Source organism: Lithobates pipiens, unplaced genomic scaffold (assembly GCF_037356315.1).
Source record: "Lithobates pipiens isolate NorthernLeopardFrog02 unplaced genomic scaffold, aLitPip1_a1.2 Scaffold_72, whole genome shotgun sequence".
Classification (NCBI taxonomy): domain Eukaryota; kingdom Metazoa; phylum Chordata; class Amphibia; order Anura; family Ranidae; genus Lithobates; species Lithobates pipiens.
In genome coordinates this window covers 1,361,533-1,385,044 of record NW_027507895.1, presented here as the reverse complement: position 1 = coordinate 1,385,044, position 23,512 = coordinate 1,361,533, and positions in this window count along the sequence as shown.

Genomic DNA, 23,512 nt, shown 5'->3' with positions numbered 1-23,512 from the left:
TTAGAATCCGCACCTCAGGTGAGCCTGTGTCATCTGCCAGAGAGACTGCCTGTGCACCTATCCTGCTGTTCAGTGGTTTTCCTGCAACTGCTATATCAATTGATCTTCAAGCCCGACACCTGATCGTGACAGCTAGGGTAATATACAAAGTCGTAGAATAATATTGGAGTTACTGAGTCCTAGAATACTATATGAAGTCCTAGAAGAATATATAAGTTACAGAGTCCTAGAATGTTATATGAGTTACTGAGTCTTAGAATAATATACGAAGCCCTAGAATAATATACAAGTTACTGAATCCTAGAATAATATACAAGATACTGAGTCCCAGAATAAAATACAAAGTGATAGAATAATATAGAAGTTACTGAGTCCTAGACCAATATACAAAGTCCTATAATAATATACGAAGCCCTAGAATAATATACGAGTTACTGAATCTTAGAATAATGTAGACGTTACTGCGTCCTACAATAATATAGAAGTTACTGAGTCCTAGAATAATATACAAAGTCCTAGAATAATATACAAGATACTGAGTCCTAGAATAAAATACAAAGTCCTAGAATAATATACAAGTTACTGAGTCCTAGAATAATATACAAAGTCCTAGAATAATATACGATTTACTGAGTTCTAGAATAATATGCAAAGTCCCAGAATAATATATGAGCTACTGAGTCCTAGACTAATATACTTGTTATTGAGTCTTAGAATAATATACAAAGTCCTGTAATAATATAAGAATTACTGTGTCCTAGAAAAAATGTACGATTTACTGAGTCCAGGAATAATATCCGAGTTACTTAGTCTTTGAATTAAATACAAAGTCCTAGAATAATGTACACGTTACTGAGTCCGAGTATAATATAGGAGTTGCTGACTCCTAGAATAATATACGAAGTCCTAGAAAAAAAAACTGTCTTAGAATTATATACAAGTTACTGAGTCCTAGAATAATATATGAAGTCCTAGAATAATATGCAATGTTCTAGAATAATATAGAAGTTACCGAGTCCTATAATAATATACAAAGTCCAAGAATAATATATGAGTTACTGAGTTTTAGAATAATATTCAATGTCCTACAATAATATAAGAGTTACTGAATCCTAGAATAATATACGAGTTACTGAGTCCTAGAATAATATACAAAGTCCCTGAATAATATAGGAGTTAAGGAGTCCTAGAACTGATTGACCCTTGGCTTGTTCCTTGACAACTCTACTGCCTAATCCCAACCTGCAACTACTCGTTACCGACCTTTTGGCTTGTTTACTGACCAAGCTGCTGTTTAATCCTTATCTGCTCATCCGCTATTGGAATCAAGCTTGCTCACACCCTGGTAGGGTAAACCTAAGTAATGCGACCTGGTACTAGCATGCAGCTAAATCCATCTCCACCATCAGGAGCTCTGGTGAACACTGGCTACTACTTAGAATCCGCACCTCAGGTGAGCCTGTGTCATCTGCCAGAGAGACTGCCTGTGCACCTATCCTGCTGTTCAGTGGTTTTCCTGCAACTGCTATATCAATTGATCTTCAAGCCCGACACCTGATCGTGACAGCTAGGGTAATATACAAAGTCGTAGAATAATATTGGAGTTACTGAGTCCTAGAATACTATATGAAGTCCTAGAAGAATATATAAGTTACAGAGTCCTAGAATGTTATATGAGTTACTGAGTCTTAGAATAATATACGAAGCCCTAGAATAATATACAAGTTACTGAATCCTAGAATAATATACAAGATACTGAGTCCCAGAATAAAATACAAAGTGATAGAATAATATAGAAGTTACTGAGTCCTAGACCAATATACAAAGTCCTATAATAATATACGAAGCCCTAGAATAATATACGAGTTACTGAATCTTAGAATAATGTAGACGTTACTGCGTCCTACAATAATATAGAAGTTACTGAGTCCTAGAATAATATACAAAGTCCTAGAATAATATACAAGATACTGAGTCCTAGAATAAAATACAAAGTCCTAGAATAATATACAAGTTACTGAGTCCTAGAATAATATACAAAGTCCTAGAATAATATACGATTTACTGAGTTCTAGAATAATATGCAAAGTCCCAGAATAATATATGAGCTACTGAGTCCTAGACTAATATACTTGTTATTGAGTCTTAGAATAATATACAAAGTCCTGTAATAATATAAGAATTACTGTGTCCTAGAAAAAATGTACGATTTACTGAGTCCAGGAATAATATCCGAGTTACTTAGTCTTTGAATTAAATACAAAGTCCTAGAATAATGTACACGTTACTGAGTCCGAGTATAATATAGGAGTTGCTGACTCCTAGAATAATATACGAAGTCCTAGAAAAAAAAACTGTCTTAGAATTATATACAAGTTACTGAGTCCTAGAATAATATATGAAGTCCTAGAATAATATGCAATGTTCTAGAATAATATAGAAGTTACCGAGTCCTATAATAATATACAAAGTCCAAGAATAATATATGAGTTACTGAGTTTTAGAATAATATTCAATGTCCTACAATAATATAAGAGTTACTGAATCCTAGAATAATATACGAGTTACTGAGTCCTAGAATAATATACAAAGTCCCTGAATAATATAGGAGTTAAGGAGTCCTAGAACTGATTGACCCTTGGCTTGTTCCTTGACAACTCTACTGCCTAATCCCAACCTGCAACTACTCGTTACCGACCTTTTGGCTTGTTTACTGACCAAGCTGCTGTTTAATCCTTATCTGCTCATCCGCTATTGGAATCAAGCTTGCTCACACCCTGGTAGGGTAAACCTAAGTAATGCGACCTGGTACTAGCATGCAGCTAAATCCATCTCCACCATCAGGAGCTCTGGTGAACACTGGCTACTACTTAGAATCCGCACCTCAGGTGAGCCTGTGTCATCTGCCAGAGAGACTGCCTGTGCACCTATCCTGCTGTTCAGTGGTTTTCCTGCAACTGCTATATCAATTGATCTTCAAGCCCGACACCTGATCGTGACAGCTAGGGTAATATACAAAGTCGTAGAATAATATTGGAGTTACTGAGTCCTAGAATACTATATGAAGTCCTAGAAGAATATATAAGTTACAGAGTCCTAGAATGTTATATGAGTTACTGAGTCTTAGAATAATATACGAAGCCCTAGAATAATATACAAGTTACTGAATCCTAGAATAATATACAAGATACTGAGTCCCAGAATAAAATACAAAGTGATAGAATAATATAGAAGTTACTGAGTCCTAGACCAATATACAAAGTCCTATAATAATATACGAAGCCCTAGAATAATATACGAGTTACTGAGTCTTAGAATAATGTAGACGTTACTGCGTCCTACAATAATATAGAAGTTACTGAGTCCTAGAATAATATACAAAAACCTAGAATAATATACAAGATACTGAGTCCTAGAATAAAATACAAAGTCCTAGAATAATATACAAGTTACTGAGTCCTAGAATAATATACAAAGTCCTAGAATAATATACGATTTACTGAGTTCTAGAATAATATGCAAAGTCCCAGAATAATATATGAGCTACTGAGTCCTAGACTAATATACTTGTTATTGAGTCTTAGAATAATATACAAAGTCCTGTAATAATATAAGAATTACTGTGTCCTAGAAAAAATGTACGATTTACTGAGTCCAGGAATAATATCCGAGTTACTTAGTCTTTGAATTAAATACAAAGTCCTAGAATAATGTACACGTTACTGAGTCCGAGTATAATATAGGAGTTGCTGACTCCTAGAATAATATACGAAGTCCTAGAAAAAAAAACTGTCTTAGAATTATATACAAGTTACTGAGTCCTAGAATAATATATGAAGTCCTAGAATAATATGCAATGTTCTAGAATAATATAGAAGTTACCGAGTCCTATAATAATATACGAAGTCCAAGAATAATATATGAGTTACTGAGTTTTAGAATAATATTCAATGTCCTACAATAATATAAGAGTTACTGAATCCTAGAATAATATACGAGTTACTGAGTCCTAGAATAATATACAAAGTCCCTGAATAATATAGGAGTTAAGGAGTCCTAGAACTGATTGACCCTTGGCTTGTTCCTTGACAACTCTACTGCCTAATCCCAACCTGCAACTACTCGTTACCGACCTTTTGGCTTGTTTACTGACCAAGCTGCTGTTTAATCCTTATCTGCTCATCCGCTACTGGAATCAAGCTTGCTCACACCCTGGTAGGGTAAACCTAAGTAATGCGACCTGGTACTAGCATGCAGCTAAATCCATCTCCACCATCAGGAGCTCTGGTGAACACCGGCTACTACTTAGAATCCGCACCTCAGGTGAGCCTGTGTCATCTGCCAGAGAGACTGCCTGTGCACCTATCCTGCTGTTCAGTGGTTTTCCTGCAACTGCTATATCAATTGATCTTCAAGCCCGACACCTGATCGTGACAGCTAGGGTAATATACAAAGTCGTAGAATAATATTGGAGTTACTGAGTCCTAGAATACTATATGAAGTCCTAGAAGAATATATAAGTTACAGAGTCCTAGAATGTTATATGAGTTACTGAGTCTTAGAATAATATACGAAGCCCTAGAATAATATACAAGTTACTGAATCCTAGAATAATATACAAGATACTGAGTCCCAGAATAAAATACAAAGTGATAGAATAATATAGAAGTTACTGAGTCCTAGACCAATATACAAAGTCCTATAATAATATACGAAGCCCTAGAATAATATACGAGTTACTGAGTCTTAGAATAATGTAGACGTTACTGCGTCCTACAATAATATAGAAGTTACTGAGTCCTAGAATAATATACAAAGTCCTAGAATAAAATACAAGATACTGAGTCCTAGAATAAAATACAAAGTCCTAGAATAATATACAAGTTACTGAGTCCTAGAATAATATACAAAGTCCTAGAATAATATACGATTTACTGAGTTCTAGAATAATATGCAAAGTCCCAGAATAATATATGAGCTACTGAGTCCTAGACTAATATACTTGTTATTGAGTCTTAGAATAATATACAAAGTCCTGTAATAATATAAGAATTACTGTGTCCTAGAAAAAATGTACGATTTACTGAGTCCAGGAATAATATCCGAGTTACTTAGTCTTTGAATTAAATACAAAGTCCTAGAATAATGTACACGTTACTGAGTCCGAGTATAATATAGGAGTTGCTGACTCCTAGAATAATATACGAAGTCCTAGAAAAAAAAACTGTCTTAGAATTATATACAAGTTACTGAGTCCTAGAATAATATATGAAGTCCTAGAATAATATGCAATGTTCTAGAATAATATAGAAGTTACCGAGTCCTATAATAATATACGAAGTCCAAGAATAATATATGAGTTACTGAGTTTTAGAATAATATTCAATGTCCTACAATAATATAAGAGTTACTGAATCCTAGAATAATATACGAGTTACTGAGTCCTAGAATAATATACAAAGTCCCTGAATAATATAGGAGTTAAGGAGTCCTAGAACTGATTGACCCTTGGCTTGTTCCTTGACAACTCTACTGCCTAATCCCAACCTGCAACTACTCGTTACCGACCTTTTGGCTTGTTTACTGACCAAGCTGCTGTTTAATCCTTATCTGCTCATCCGCTACTGGAATCAAGCTTGCTCACACCCTGGTAGGGTAAACCTAAGTAATGCGACCTGGTACTAGCATGCAGCTAAATCCATCTCCACCATCAGGAGCTCTGGTGAACACCGGCTACTACTTAGAATCCGCACCTCAGGTGAGCCTGTGTCATCTGCCAGAGAGACTGCCTGTGCACCTATCCTGCTGTTCAGTGGTTTTCCTGCAACTGCTATATCAATTGATCTTCAAGCCCGACACCTGATCGTGACAGCTAGGGTAATATACAAAGTCGTAGAATAATATTGGAGTTACTGAGTCCTAGAATACTATATGAAGTCCTAGAAGAATATATAAGTTACAGAGTCCTAGAATGTTATATGAGTTACTGAGTCTTAGAATAATATACGAAGCCCTAGAATAATATACAAGTTACTGAATCCTAGAATAATATACAAGATACTGAGTCCCAGAATAAAATACAAAGTGATAGAATAATATAGAAGTTACTGAGTCCTAGACCAATATACAAAGTCCTATAATAATATACGAAGCCCTAGAATAATATACGAGTTACTGAATCTTAGAATAATGTAGACGTTACTGCGTCCTACAATAATATAGAAGTTACTGAGTCCTAGAATAATATACAAAGTCCTAGAATAATATACAAGATACTGAGTCCTAGAATAAAATACAAAGTCCTAGAATAATATACAAGTTACTGAGTCCTAGAATAATATACAAAGTCCTAGAATAATATACGATTTACTGAGTTCTAGAATAATATGCAAAGTCCCAGAATAATATATGAGCTACTGAGTCCTAGACTAATATACTTGTTATTGAGTCTTAGAATAATATACAAAGTCCTGTAATAATATAAGAATTACTGTGTCCTAGAAAAAATGTACGATTTACTGAGTCCAGGAATAATATCCGAGTTACTTAGTCTTTGAATTAAATACAAAGTCCTAGAATAATGTACACGTTACTGAGTCCGAGTATAATATAGGAGTTGCTGACTCCTAGAATAATATACGAAGTCCTAGAAAAAAAAACTGTCTTAGAATTATATACAAGTTACTGAGTCCTAGAATAATATATGAAGTCCTAGAATAATATGCAATGTTCTAGAATAATATAGAAGTTACCGAGTCCTATAATAATATACAAAGTCCAAGAATAATATATGAGTTACTGAGTTTTAGAATAATATTCAATGTCCTACAATAATATAAGAGTTACTGAATCCTAGAATAATATACGAGTTACTGAGTCCTAGAATAATATACAAAGTCCCTGAATAATATAGGAGTTAAGGAGTCCTAGAACTGATTGACCCTTGGCTTGTTCCTTGACAACTCTACTGCCTAATCCCAACCTGCAACTACTCGTTACCGACCTTTTGGCTTGTTTACTGACCAAGCTGCTGTTTAATCCTTATCTGCTCATCCGCTATTGGAATCAAGCTTGCTCACACCCTGGTAGGGTAAACCTAAGTAATGCGACCTGGTACTAGCATGCAGCTAAATCCATCTCCACCATCAGGAGCTCTGGTGAACACTGGCTACTACTTAGAATCCGCACCTCAGGTGAGCCTGTGTCATCTGCCAGAGAGACTGCCTGTGCACCTATCCTGCTGTTCAGTGGTTTTCCTGCAACTGCTATATCAATTGATCTTCAAGCCCGACACCTGATCGTGACAGCTAGGGTAATATACAAAGTCGTAGAATAATATTGGAGTTACTGAGTCCTAGAATACTATATGAAGTCCTAGAAGAATATATAAGTTACAGAGTCCTAGAATGTTATATGAGTTACTGAGTCTTAGAATAATATACGAAGCCCTAGAATAATATACAAGTTACTGAATCCTAGAATAATATACAAGATACTGAGTCCCAGAATAAAATACAAAGTGATAGAATAATATAGAAGTTACTGAGTCCTAGACCAATATACAAAGTCCTATAATAATATACGAAGCCCTAGAATAATATACGAGTTACTGAGTCTTAGAATAATGTAGACGTTACTGCGTCCTACAATAATATAGAAGTTACTGAGTCCTAGAATAATATACAAAAACCTAGAATAATATACAAGATACTGAGTCCTAGAATAAAATACAAAGTCCTAGAATAATATACAAGTTACTGAGTCCTAGAATAATATACAAAGTCCTAGAATAATATACGATTTACTGAGTTCTAGAATAATATGCAAAGTCCCAGAATAATATATGAGCTACTGAGTCCTAGACTAATATACTTGTTATTGAGTCTTAGAATAATATACAAAGTCCTGTAATAATATAAGAATTACTGTGTCCTAGAAAAAATGTACGATTTACTGAGTCCAGGAATAATATCCGAGTTACTTAGTCTTTGAATTAAATACAAAGTCCTAGAATAATGTACACGTTACTGAGTCCGAGTATAATATAGGAGTTGCTGACTCCTAGAATAATATACGAAGTCCTAGAAAAAAAAACTGTCTTAGAATTATATACAAGTTACTGAGTCCTAGAATAATATATGAAGTCCTAGAATAATATGCAATGTTCTAGAATAATATAGAAGTTACCGAGTCCTATAATAATATACGAAGTCCAAGAATAATATATGAGTTACTGAGTTTTAGAATAATATTCAATGTCCTACAATAATATAAGAGTTACTGAATCCTAGAATAATATACGAGTTACTGAGTCCTAGAATAATATACAAAGTCCCTGAATAATATAGGAGTTAAGGAGTCCTAGAACTGATTGACCCTTGGCTTGTTCCTTGACAACTCTACTGCCTAATCCCAACCTGCAACTACTCGTTACCGACCTTTTGGCTTGTTTACTGACCAAGCTGCTGTTTAATCCTTATCTGCTCATCCGCTACTGGAATCAAGCTTGCTCACACCCTGGTAGGGTAAACCTAAGTAATGCGACCTGGTACTAGCATGCAGCTAAATCCATCTCCACCATCAGGAGCTCTGGTGAACACCGGCTACTACTTAGAATCCGCACCTCAGGTGAGCCTGTGTCATCTGCCAGAGAGACTGCCTGTGCACCTATCCTGCTGTTCAGTGGTTTTCCTGCAACTGCTATATCAATTGATCTTCAAGCCCGACACCTGATCGTGACAGCTAGGGTAATATACAAAGTCGTAGAATAATATTGGAGTTACTGAGTCCTAGAATACTATATGAAGTCCTAGAAGAATATATAAGTTACAGAGTCCTAGAATGTTATATGAGTTACTGAGTCTTAGAATAATATACGAAGCCCTAGAATAATATACAAGTTACTGAATCCTAGAATAATATACAAGATACTGAGTCCCAGAATACAATACAAAGTGATAGAATAATATAGAAGTTACTGAGTCCTAGACCAATATACAAAGTCCTATAATAATATACGAAGCCCTAGAATATTATACGAGTTACTGAGTCTTAGAATAATGTAGACGTTACTGCGTCCTACAATAATATAGAAGTTACTGAGTCCTAGAATAATATACAAAGTCCTAGAATAATATACAAGATACTGAGTCCTAGAATAAAATACAAAGTCCTAGAATAATATACAAGTTACTGAGTCCTAGAATAATATACAAAGTCCTAGAATAATATACGATTTACTGAGTTCTAGAATAATATGCAAAGTCCCAGAATAATATATGAGCTACTGAGTCCTAGACTAATATACTTGTTATTGAGTCTTAGAATAATATACAAAGTCCTGTAATAATATAAGAATTACTGTGTCCTAGAAAAAATGTACGATTTACTGAGTCCAGGAATAATATCCGAGTTACTTAGTCTTTGAATTAAATACAAAGTCCTAGAATAATGTACACGTTACTGAGTCCGAGTATAATATAGGAGTTGCTGACTCCTAGAATAATATACGAAGTCCTAGAAAAAAAACTGTCTTAGAATTATATACAAGTTACTGAGTCCTAGAATAATATATGAAGTCCTAGAATAATATGCAATGTTCTAGAATAATATAGAAGTTACCGAGTCCTATAATAATATACGAAGTCCAAGAATAATATATGAGTTACTGAGTTTTAGAATAATATTCAATGTCCTACAATAATATAAGAGTTACTGAATCCTAGAATAATATACGAGTTACTGAGTCCTAGAATAATATACAAAGTCCCTGAATAATATAGGAGTTAAGGAGTCCTAGAACTGATTGACCCTTGGCTTGTTCCTTGACAACTCTACTGCCTAATCCCAACCTGCAACTACTCGTTACCGACCTTTTGGCTTGTTTACTGACCAAGCTGCTGTTTAATCCTTATCTGCTCATCCGCTATTGGAATCAAGCTTGCTCACACCCTGGTAGGGTAAACCTAAGTAATGCGACCTGGTACTAGCATGCAGCTAAATCCATCTCCACCATCAGGAGCTCTGGTGAACACCGGCTACTACTTAGAATCCGCACCTCAGGTGAGCCTGTGTCATCTGCCAGAGAGACTGCCTGTGCACCTATCCTGCTGTTCAGTGGTTTTCCTGCAACTGCTATATCAATTGATCTTCAAGCCCGACACCTGATCGTGACAGCTAGGGTAATATACAAAGTCGTAGAATAATATTGGAGTTACTGAGTCCTAGAATACTATATGAAGTCCTAGAAGAATATATAAGTTACAGAGTCCTAGAATGTTATATGAGTTACTGAGTCTTAGAATAATATACGAAGCCCTAGAATAATATACAAGTTACTGAATCCTAGAATAATATACAAGATACTGAGTCCCAGAATAAAATACAAAGTGATAGAATAATATAGAAGTTACTGAGTCCTAGACCAATATACAAAGTCCTATAATAATATACGAAGCCCTAGAATAATATACGAGTTACTGAGTCTTAGAATAATGTAGACGTTACTGCGTCCTACAATAATATAGAAGTTACTGAGTCCTAGAATAATATACAAAGTCCTAGAATAATATACAAGATACTGAGTCCTAGAATAAAATACAAAGTCCTAGAATAATATACAAGTTACTGAGTCCTAGAATAATATACAAAGTCCTAGAATAATATACGATTTACTGAGTTCTAGAATAATATGCAAAGTCCCAGAATAATATATGAGCTACTGAGTCCTAGACTAATATACTTGTTATTGAGTCTTAGAATAATATACAAAGTCCTGTAATAATATAAGAATTACTGTGTCCTAGAAAAAATGTACGATTTACTGAGTCCAGGAATAATATCCGAGTTACTTAGTCTTTGAATTAAATACAAAGTCCTAGAATAATGTACACGTTACTGAGTCCGAGTATAATATAGGAGTTGCTGACTCCTAGAATAATATACGAAGTCCTAGAAAAAAAAACTGTCTTAGAATTATATACAAGTTACTGAGTCCTAGAATAATATATGAAGTCCTAGAATAATATGCAATGTTCTAGAATAATATAGAAGTTACCGAGTCCTATAATAATATACGAAGTCCAAGAATAATATATGAGTTACTGAGTTTTAGAATAATATTCAATGTCCTACAATAATATAAGAGTTACTGAATCCTAGAATAATATACGAGTTACTGAGTCCTAGAATAATATACAAAGTCCCTGAATAATATAGGAGTTAAGGAGTCCTAGAACTGATTGACCCTTGGCTTGTTCCTTGACAACTCTACTGCCTAATCCCAACCTGCAACTACTCGTTACCGACCTTTTGGCTTGTTTACTGACCAAGCTGCTGTTTAATCCTTATCTGCTCATCCGCTACTGGAATCAAGCTTGCTCACACCCTGGTAGGGTAAACCTAAGTAATGCGACCTGGTACTAGCATGCAGCTAAATCCATCTCCACCATCAGGAGCTCTGGTGAACACCGGCTACTACTTAGAATCCGCACCTCAGGTGAGCCTGTGTCATCTGCCAGAGAGACTGCCTGTGCACCTATCCTGCTGTTCAGTGGTTTTCCTGCAACTGCTATATCAATTGATCTTCAAGCCCGACACCTGATCGTGACAGCTAGGGTAATATACAAAGTCGTAGAATAATATTGGAGTTACTGAGTCCTAGAATACTATATGAAGTCCTAGAAGAATATATAAGTTACAGAGTCCTAGAATGTTATATGAGTTACTGAGTCTTAGAATAATATACGAAGCCCTAGAATAATATACAAGTTACTGAATCCTAGAATAATATACAAGATACTGAGTCCCAGAATAAAATACAAAGTGATAGAATAATATAGAAGTTACTGAGTCCTAGACCAATATACAAAGTCCTATAATAATATACGAAGCCCTAGAATAATATACGAGTTACTGAGTCTTAGAATAATGTAGACGTTACTGCGTCCTACAATAATATAGAAGTTACTGAGTCCTAGAATAATATACAAAGTCCTAGAATAATATACAAGATACTGAGTCCTAGTATAAAATACAAAGTCCTAGAATAATATACAAGTTACTGAGTCCTAGAATAATATACAAAGTCCTAGAATAAGATACGATTTACTGAGTTCTAGAATAATATGCAAAGTCCCAGAATAATATATGAGCTACTGAGTCCTAGACTAATATACTTGTTATTGAGTCTTAGAATAATATACAAAGTCCTGTAATAATATAAGAATTACTGTGTCCTAGAAAAAATGTACGATTTACTGAGTCCAGGAATAATATCCGAGTTACTTAGTCTTTGAATTAAATACAAAGTCCTAGAATAATGTACACGTTACTGAGTCCGAGTATAATATAGGAGTTGCTGACTCCTAGAATAATATACGAAGTCCTAGAAAAAAAAACTGTCTTAGAATTATATACAAGTTACTGAGTCCTAGAATAATATATGAAGTCCTAGAATAATATGCAATGTTCTAGAATAATATAGAAGTTACCGAGTCCTATAATAATATACGAAGTCCAAGAATAATATATGAGTTACTGAGTTTTAGAATAATATTCAATGTCCTACAATAATATAAGAGTTACTGAATCCTAGAATAATATACGAGTTACTGAGTCCTAGAATAATATACAAAGTCCCTGAATAATATAGGAGTTAAGGAGTCCTAGAACTGATTGACCCTTGGCTTGTTCCTTGACAACTCTACTGCCTAATCCCAACCTGCAACTACTCGTTACCGACCTTTTGGCTTGTTTACTGACCAAGCTGCTGTTTAATCCTTATCTGCTCATCCGCTACTGGAATCAAGCTTGCTCACACCCTGGTAGGGTAAACCTAAGTAATGCGACCTGGTACTAGCATGCAGCTAAATCCATCTCCACCATCAGGAGCTCTGGTGAACACCGGCTACTACTTAGAATCCGCACCTCAGGTGAGCCTGTGTCATCTGCCAGAGAGACTGCCTGTGCACCTATCCTGCTGTTCAGTGGTTTTCCTGCAACTGCTATATCAATTGATCTTCAAGCCCGACACCTGATCGTGACAGCTAGGGTAATATACAAAGTCGTAGAATAATATTGGAGTTACTGAGTCCTAGAATACTATATGAAGTCCTAGAAGAATATATAAGTTACAGAGTCCTAGAATGTTATATGAGTTACTGAGTCTTAGAATAATATACGAAGCCCTAGAATAATATACAAGTTACTGAATCCTAGAATAATATACAAGATACTGAGTCCCAGAATAAAATACAAAGTGATAGAATAATATAGAAGTTACTGAGTCCTAGACCAATATACAAAGTCCTATAATAATATACGAAGCCCTAGAATAATATACGAGTTACTGAGTCTTAGAATAATGTAGACGTTACTGCGTCCTACAATAATATAGAAGTTACTGAGTCCTAGAATAATATACAAAGTCCTAGAATAATATACAAGATACTGAGTCCTAGTATAAAATACAAAGTCCTAGAATAATATACAAGTTACTGAGTCCTAGAATAATATACAAAGTCCTAGAATAAGATACGATTTACTGAGTTCTAGAATAATATGCAAAGTCCCAGAATAATATATGAGCTACTGAGTCCTAGACTAATATACTTGTTATTGAGTCTTAGAATAATATACAAAGTCCTGTAATAATATAAGAATTACTGTGTCCTAGAAAAAATGTACGATTTACTGAGTCCAGGAATAATATCCGAGTTACTTAGTCTTTGAATTAAATACAAAGTCCTAGAATAATGTACATGTTACTGAGTCCGAGTATAATATAGGAGTTGCTGACTCCTAGAATAATATACGAAGTCCTAGAAAAAAAAACTGTCTTAGAATTATATACAAGTTACTGAGTCCTAGAATAATATATGAAGTCCTAGAATAATATGCAATGTTCTAGAATAATATAGAAGTTACCGAGTCCTATAATAATATACGAAGTCCAAGAATAATATATGAGTTACTGAGTTTTAGAATAATATTCAATGTCCTACAATAATATAAGAGTTACTGAATCCTAGAATAATATACGAGTTACTGAGTCCTAGAATAATATACAAAGTCCCTGAATAATATAGGAGTTAAGGAGTCCTAGAACTGATTGACCCTTGGCTTGTTCCTTGACAACTCTACTGCCTAATCCCAACCTGCAACTACTCGTTACCGACCTTTTGGCTTGTTTACTGACCAAGCTGCTGTTTAATCCTTATCTGCTCATCCGCTACTGGAATCAAGCTTGCTCACACCCTGGTAGGGTAAACCTAAGTAATGCGACCTGGTACTAGCATGCAGCTAAATCCATCTCCACCATCAGGAGCTCTGGTGAACACCGGCTACTACTTAGAATCCGCACCTCAGGTGAGCCTGTGTCATCTGCCAGAGAGACTGCCTGTGCACCTATCCTGCTGTTCAGTGGTTTTCCTGCAACTGCTATATCAATTGATCTTCAAGCCCGACACCTGATCGTGACAGCTAGGGTAATATACAAAGTCGTAGAATAATATTGGAGTTACTGAGTCCTAGAATACTATATGAAGTCCTAGAAGAATATATAAGTTACAGAGTCCTAGAATGTTATATGAGTTACTGAGTCTTAGAATAATATACGAAGCCCTAGAATAATATACAAGTTACTGAATCCTAGAATAATATACAAGATACTGAGTCCCAGAATAAAATACAAAGTGATAGAATAATATAGAAGTTACTGAGTCCTAGACCAATATACAAAGTCCTATAATAATATACGAAGCCCTAGAATAATATACGAGTTACTGAGTCTTAGAATAATGTAGACGTTACTGCGTCCTACAATAATATAGAAGTTACTGAGTCCTAGAATAATATACAAAGTCCTAGAATAATATACAAGATACTGAGTCCTAGAATAAAATACAAAGTCCTAGAATAATATACAAGTTACTGAGTCCTAGAATAATATACAAAGTCCTAGAATAATATACGATTTACTGAGTTCTAGAATAATATGCAAAGTCCCAGAATAATATATGAGCTACTGAGTCCTAGACTAATATACTTGTTATTGAGTCTTAGAATAATATACAAAGTCCTGTAATAATATAAGAATTCTGTGTCCTAGAAAAAATGTACGATTTACTGAGTCCAGGAATAATATCCGAGTTACTTAGTCTTTGAATTAAATACAAAGTCCTAGAATAATGTACACGTTACTGAGTCCGAGTATAATATAGGAGTTGCTGACTCCTAGAATAATATACGAAGTCCTAGAAAAAAAAACTGTCTTAGAATTATATACAAGTTACTGAGTCCTAGAATAATATATGAAGTCCTAGAATAATATGCAATGTTCTAGAATAATATAGAAGTTACCGAGTCCTATAATAATATACGAAGTCCAAGAATAATATATGAGTTACTGAGTTTTAGAATAATATTCAATGTCCTACAATAATATAAGAGTTACTGAATCCTAGAATAATATACGAGTTACTGAGTCCTAGAATAATATACAAAGTCCCTGAATAATATAGGAGTTAAGGAGTCCTAGAACTGATTGACCCTTGGCTTGTTCCTTGACAACTCTACTGCCTAATCCCAACCTGCAACTACTCGTTACCGACCTTTTGGCTTGTTTACTGACCAAGCTGCTGTTTAATCCTTATCTGCTCATCCGCTACTGGAATCAAGCTTGCTCACACCCTGGTAGGGTAAACCTAAGTAATGCGACCTGGTACTAGCATGCAGCTAAATCCATCTCCACCATCAGGAGCTCTGGTGAACACCGGCTACTACTTAGAATCCGCACCTCAGGTGAGCCTGTGCCATATGCCAGAGAGACTGCCTGTGCACCTATCCTGCTCTTCAGTGGTTTTCCTGCAACTGCTATATCAACTGATCTTCAATCCCGACACCTGATCGTGACATTTAGGGTAATATACAAAGTCGTAGAATAATATTGGAGTTACTGAGTCCTAGAATACTATATGAAGTCCTAGAAGAATATATAAGTTACAGAGTCCTAGAATGTTATATGAGTTACTGAGTCTTAGAATAATATACGAAGCCCTAGAATAATATACAAGTTACTGAATCCTAGAATAATATACAAGATACTGAGTCCCAGAATAAAATACAAAGTGATAGAATAATATAGAAGTTACTGAGTCCTAGACCAATATACAAAGTCCTATAATAATATACGAAGCCCTAGAATAATATACGAGTTACTGAGTCTTAGAATAATGTAGACGTTACTGCGTCCTACAATAATATAGAAGTTACTGAGTCCTAGAATAATATACAAAGTCCTAGAATAATATACAAGATACTGAGTCCTAGTATAAAATACAAAGTCCTAGAATAATATACAAGTTACTGAGTCCTAGAATAATATACAAAGTCCTAGAATAATATACGATTTACTGAGTTCTAGAATAATATGCAAAGTCCCAGAATAATATATGAGCTACTGAGTCCTAGACTAATATACTTGTTATTGAGTCTTAGAATAATATACAAAGTCCTGTAATAATATAAGAATTACTGTGTCCTAGAAAAAATGTACGATTTACTGAGTCCAGGAATAATATCCGAGTTACTTAGTCTTTGAATTAAATACAAAGTCCTAGAATAATGTACACGTTACTGAGTCCGAGTATAATATAGGAGTTGCTGACTCCTAGAATAATATACGAAGTCCTAGAAAAAAAAACTGTCTTAGAATTATATACAAGTTACTGAGTCCTAGAATAATATATGAAGTCCTAGAATAATATGCAATGTTCTAGAATAATATAGAAGTTACCGAGTCCTATAATAATATATGAAGTCCAAGAATAATATATGAGTTACTGAGTTTTAGAATAATATTCAATGTCCTACAATAATATAAGAGTTACTGAATCCTAGAATAATATACGAGTTACTGAGTCCTAGAATAATATACAAAGTCCCTGAATAATATAGGAGTTAAGGAGTCCTAGAACTGATTGACCCTTGGCTTGTTCCTTGACAACTCTACTGCCTAATCCCAACCTGCAACTACTCGTTACCGACCTTTTGGCTTGTTTACTGACCAAGCTGCTGTTTAATCCTTATCTGCTCATCCGCTACTGGAATCAAGCTTGCTCACACCCTGGTAGGGTAAACCTAAGTAATGCGACCTGGTACTAGCATGCAGCTAAATCCATCTCCACCATCAGGAGCTCTGGTGAACACCGGCTACTACTTAGAATCCGCACCTCAGGTGAGCCTGTGTCATCTGCCAGAGAGACTGCCTGTGCACCTATCCTGCTGTTCAGTGGTTTTCCTGCAACTGCTATATCAATTGATCTTCAAGCCCGACACCTGATCGTGACAGCTAGGGTAATATACAAAGTCGTAGAATAATATTGGAGTTACTGAGTCCTAGAATACTATATGAAGTCCTAGAAGAATATATAAGTTACAGAGTCCTAGAATGTTATATGAGTTATTGAGTCTTAGAATAATATACGAAGCCCTAGAATAATATACAAGTTACTGAATCCTAGAATAATATACAAGATACTGAGTCCCAGAATAAAATACAAAGTGATAGAATAATATAGAAGTTACTGAGTCCTAGACCAATATACAAAGTCCTATAATAATATACGAAGCCCTAGAATAATATACGAGTTACTGAGTCTTAGAATAATGTAGACGTTACTGCGTCCTACAATAATATAGAAGTTACTGAGTCCTAGAATAATATACAAAGTCCTAGAATAATATACAAGATACTGAGTCCTAGAATAAAATACAAAGTCCTAGAATAATATACAAGTTACTGAGTCCTAGAATAATATACAAAGTCCTAGAATAATATACGATTTACTGAGTTCTAGAATAATATGCAAAGTCCCAGAATAATATATGAGCTACTGAGTCCTAGACTAATATACTTGTTATTGAGTCTTAGAATAATATACAAAGTCCTGTAATAATATAAGAATTACTGTGTCCTAGAAAAAATGTACGATTTACTGAGTCCAGGAATAATATCCGAGTTACTTAGTCTTTGAATTAAATACAAAGTCCTAGAATAATGTACACGTTACTGAGTCCGAGTATAATATAGGAGTTGCTGACTCCTAGAATAATATACGAAGTCCTAGAAAAAAAAACTGTCTTAGAATTATATACAAGTTACTGAGTCCTAGAATAATATATGAAGTCCTAGAATAATATGCAATGTTCTAGAATAATATAGAAGTTACCGAGTCCTATAATAATATACGAAGTCCAAGAATAATATATGAGTTACTGAGTTTTAGAATAATATTCAATGTCCTACAATAATATAAGAGTTACTGAATCCTAGAATAATATACGAGTTACTGAGTCCTAGAATAATATACAAAGTCCCTGAATAATATAGGAGTTAAGGAGTCCTAGAACTGATTGACCCTTGGCTTGTTCCTTGACAACTCTACTGCCTAATCCCAACCTGCAACTACTCGTTACCGACCTTTTGGCTTGTTTACTGACCAAGCTGCTGTTTAATCCTTATCTGCTCATCCGCTACTGGAATCAAGCTTGCTCACACCCTGGTAGGGTAAACCTAAGTAATGCGACCTGGTACTAGCATGCAGCTAAATCCATCTCCACCATCAGGAGCTCTGGTGAACACCGGCTACTACTTAGAATCCGCACCTCAGGTGAGCCTGTGTCATCTGCCAGAGAGACTGCCTGTGCACCTATCCTGCTGTTCAGTGGTTTTCCTGCAACTGCTATATCAATTGATCTTCAAGCCCGACACCTGATCGTGACAGCTAGGGTAATATACAAAGTCGTAGAATAATATTGGAGTTACTGAGTCCTAGAATACTATATGAAGTCCTAGAAGAATATATAAGTTACAGAGTCCTAGAATGTTATATGAGTTACTGAGTCTTAGAATAATATACGAAGCCCTAGAATAATATACAAGTTACTGAATCCTAGAATAATATACAAGATACTGAGTCCCAGAATAAAATACAAAGTGATAGAATAATATAGAAGTTACTGAGTCCTAGACCAATATACAAAGTCCTATAATAATATACGAAGCCCTAGAATAATATACGAGTTACTGAGTCTTAGAATAATGTAGACGTTACTGCGTCCTACAATAATATAGAAGTTACTGAGTCCTAGAATAATATACAAAGTCCTAGAATAATATACAAGATACTGAGTGCTAGAATAAAATACAAAGTCCTAGAATAATATACAAGTTACTGAGTCCTAGAATAATATACAAAGTCCTAGAATAATATACGATTTACTGAGTTCTAGAATAATATGCAAAGTCCCAGAATAATATATGAGCTACTGAGTCCTAGACTAATATACTTGTTATTGAGTCTTAGAATAATATACAAAGTCCTGTAATAATATAAGAATTACTGTGTCCTAGAAAAAATGTACGATTTACTGAGTCCAGGAATAATATCCGAGTTACTTAGTCTTTGAATTAAATACAAAGTCCTAGAATAATGTACACGTTACTGAGTCCGAGTATAATATAGGAGTTGCTGACTCCTAGAATAATATACGAAGTCCTAGAAAAAAAAACTGTCTTAGAATTATATACAAGTTACTGAGTCCTAGAATAATATATGAAGTCCTAGAATAATATGCAATGTTCTAGAATAATATAGAAGTTACCGAGTCCTATAATAATATACGAAGTCCAAGAATAATATATGAGTTACTGAGTTTTAGAATAATATTCAATGTCCTACAATAATATAAGAGTTACTGAATCCTAGAATAATATACGAGTTACTGAGTCCTAGAATAATATACAAAGTCCCTGAATAATATAGGAGTTAAGGAGTCCTAGAACTGATTGACCCTTGGCTTGTTCCTTGACAACTCTACTGCCTAATCCCAACCTGCAACTACTCGTTACCGACCTTTTGGCTTGTTTACTGACCAAGCTGCTGTTTAATCCTTATCTGCTCATCCGCTACTGGAATCAAGCTTGCTCACACCCTGGTAGGGTAAACCTAAGTAATGCGACCTGGTACTAGCATGCAGCTAAATCCATCTCCACCATCAGGAGCTCTGGTGAACACCGGCTACTACTTAGAATCCGCACCTCAGGTGAGCCTGTGTCATCTGCCAGAGAGACTGCCTGTGCACCTATCCTGCTGTTCAGTGGTTTTCCTGCAACTGCTATATCAATTGATCTTCAAGCCCGACACCTGATCGTGACAGCTAGGGTAATATACAAAGTCGTAGAATAATATTGGAGTTACTGAGTCCTAGAATACTATATGAAGTCCTAGAAGAATATATAAGTTACAGAGTCCTAGAATGTTATATGAGTTACTGAGTCTTAGAATAATATACGAAGCCCTAGAATAATATACAAGTTACTGAATCCTAGAATAATATACAAGATACTGAGTCCCAGAATAAAATACAAAGTGATAGAATAATATAGAAGTTACTGAGTCCTAGACCAATATACAAAGTCCTATAATAATATACGAAGCCCTAGAATAATATACGAGTTACTGAGTCTTAGAATAATGTAGACGTTACTGCGTCCTACAATAATATAGAAGTTACTGAGTCCTAGAATAATATACAAAGTCCTAGAATAATATACAAGATACTGAGTCCTAGTATAAAATACAAAGTCCTAGAATAATATACAAGTTACTGAGTCCTAGAATAATATACAAAGTCCTAGAATAATATACGATTTACTGAGTTCTAGAATAATATGCAAAGTCCCAGAATAATATATGAGCTACTGAGTCCTAGACTAATATACTTGTTATTGAGTCTTAGAATAATATACAAAGTCCTGTAATAATATAAGAATTACTGTGTCCTAGAAAAAATGTACGATTTACTGAGTCCAGGAATAATATCCGAGTTACTTAGTCTTTGAATTAAATACAAAGTCCTAGAATAATGTACACGTTACTGAGTCCGAGTATAATATAGGAGTTGCTGACTCCTAGAATAATATACGAAGTCCTAGAAAAAAAAACTGTCTTAGAATTATATACAAGTTACTGAGTCCTATAATAATATATGAAGTCCTAGAATAATATGCAATGTTCTAGAATAATATAGAAGTTACCGAGTCCTATAATAATATACGAAGTCCAAGAATAATATATGAGTTACTGAGTTTTAGAATAATATTCAATGTCCTACAATAATATAAGAGTTACTGAATCCTAGAATAATATACGAGTTACTGAGTCCTAGAATAATATACAAAGTCCCTGAATAATATAGGAGTTAAGGAGTCCTAGAACTGATTGACCCTTGGCTTGTTCCTTGACAACTCTACTGCCTAATCCCAACCTGCAACTACTCGTTACCGACCTTTTGGCTTGTTTACTGACCAAGCTGCTGTTTAATCCTTATCTGCTCATCCGCTACTGGAATCAAGCTTGCTCACACCCTGGTAGGGTAAACCTAAGTAATGCGACCTGGTACTAGCATGCAGCTAAATCCATCTCCACCATCAGGAGCTCTGGTGAACACCGGCTACTACTTAGAATCCGCACCTCAGGTGAGCCTGTGCCATATGCCAGAGAGACTGCCTGTGCACCTATCTTGCTCTTCAGTGGTTTTCCTGCAACTGCTATATCAACTGATCTTCAATCCCGACACCTGATCGTGACATTTAGGGTAATATACAAAGTCGTAGAATAATATTGGAGTTACTGAGTCCTAGAATACTATATGAAGTCCTAGAAGAATATATAAGTTACAGAGTCCTAGAATGTTATATGAGTTACTGAGTCTTAGAATAATATACGAAGCCCTAGAATAATATACAAGTTACTGAATCCTAGAATAATATACAAGATACTGAGTCCCAGAATAAAATACAAAGTGATAGAATAATATAGAAGTTACTGAGTCCTAGACCAATATACAAAGTCCTATAATAATATACGAAGCCCTAGAATAATATACGAGTTACTGAGTCTTAGAATAATGTAGACGTTACTGCGTCCTACAATAATATAGAAGTTACTGAGTCCTAGAATAATATACAAAGTCCTAGAATAATATACAAGATACTGAGTCCTAGAATAAAATACAAAGTCCTAGAATAATATACAAGTTACTGAGTCCTAGAATAATATACAAAGTCCTAGAATAATATACGATTTACTGAGTTCTAGAATAATATGCAAAGTCCCAGAATAATATATGAGCTACTGAGTCCTAGACTAATATACTTGTTATTGAGTCTTAGAATAATATACAAAGTCCTGTAATAATATAAGAATTACTGTGTCCTAGAAAAAATGTACGATTTACTGAGTCCAGGAATAATATCCGAGTTACTTAGTCTTTGAATTAAATACAAAGTCCTAGAATAATGTACACGTTACTGAGTCCGAGTATAATATAGGAGTTGCTGACTCCTAGAATAATATACGAAGTCCTAGAAAAAAAAACTGTCTTAGAATTATATACAAGTTACTGAGTCCTAGAATAATATATGAAGTCCTAGAATAATATGCAATGTTCTAGAATAATATAGAAGTTACCGAGTCCTATAATAATATACGAAGTCCAAGAATAATATATGAGTTACTGAGTTTTAGAATAATATTCAATGTCCTACAATAATATAAGAGTTACTGAATCCTAGAATAATATACGAGTTACTGAGTCCTAGAATAATATACAAAGTCCCTGAATAATATAGGAGTTAAGGAGTCCTAGAACTGATTGACCCTTGGCTTGTTCCTTGACAACTCTACTGCCTAATCCCAACCTGCAACTACTCGTTACCGACCTTTTGGCTTGTTTACTGACCAAGCTGCTGTTTAATCCTTATCTGCTCATCCGCTACTGGAATCAAGCTTGCTCACACCCTGGTAGGGTAAACCTAAGTAATGCGACCTGGTACTAGCATGCAGCTAAATCCATCTCCACCATCAGGAGCTCTGGTGAACACCGGCTACTACTTAGAATCCGCACCTCAGGTGAGCCTGTGTCATCTGCCAGAGAGACTGCCTGTGCACCTATCCTGCTGTTCAGTGGTTTTCCTGCAACTGCTATATCAATTGATCTTCAAGCCCGACACCTGATCGTGACAGCTAGGGTAATATACAAAGTCGTAGAATAATATTGGAGTTACTGAGTCCTAGAATACTATATGAAGTCCTAGAAGAATATATAAGTCACAGAGTCCTAGAATGTTATATGAGTTACTGAGTCTTAGAATAATATACGAAGCCCTAGAATAATATACAAGTTACTGAATCCTAGAATAATATACAAGATACTGAGTCCCAGAATAAAATACAAAGTGATAGAATAATATAGAAGTTACTGAGTCCTAGACCAATATACAAAGTCCTATAATAATATACGAAGCCCTAGAATAATATACGAGTTACTGAGTCTTAGAATAATGTAGACGTTACTGCGTCCTACAAAAATATAGAAGTTACTGAGTCCTAGAATAATATACAAAGTCCTAGAATAATATACAAGATTCTGAGTCCTAGAATAAAAT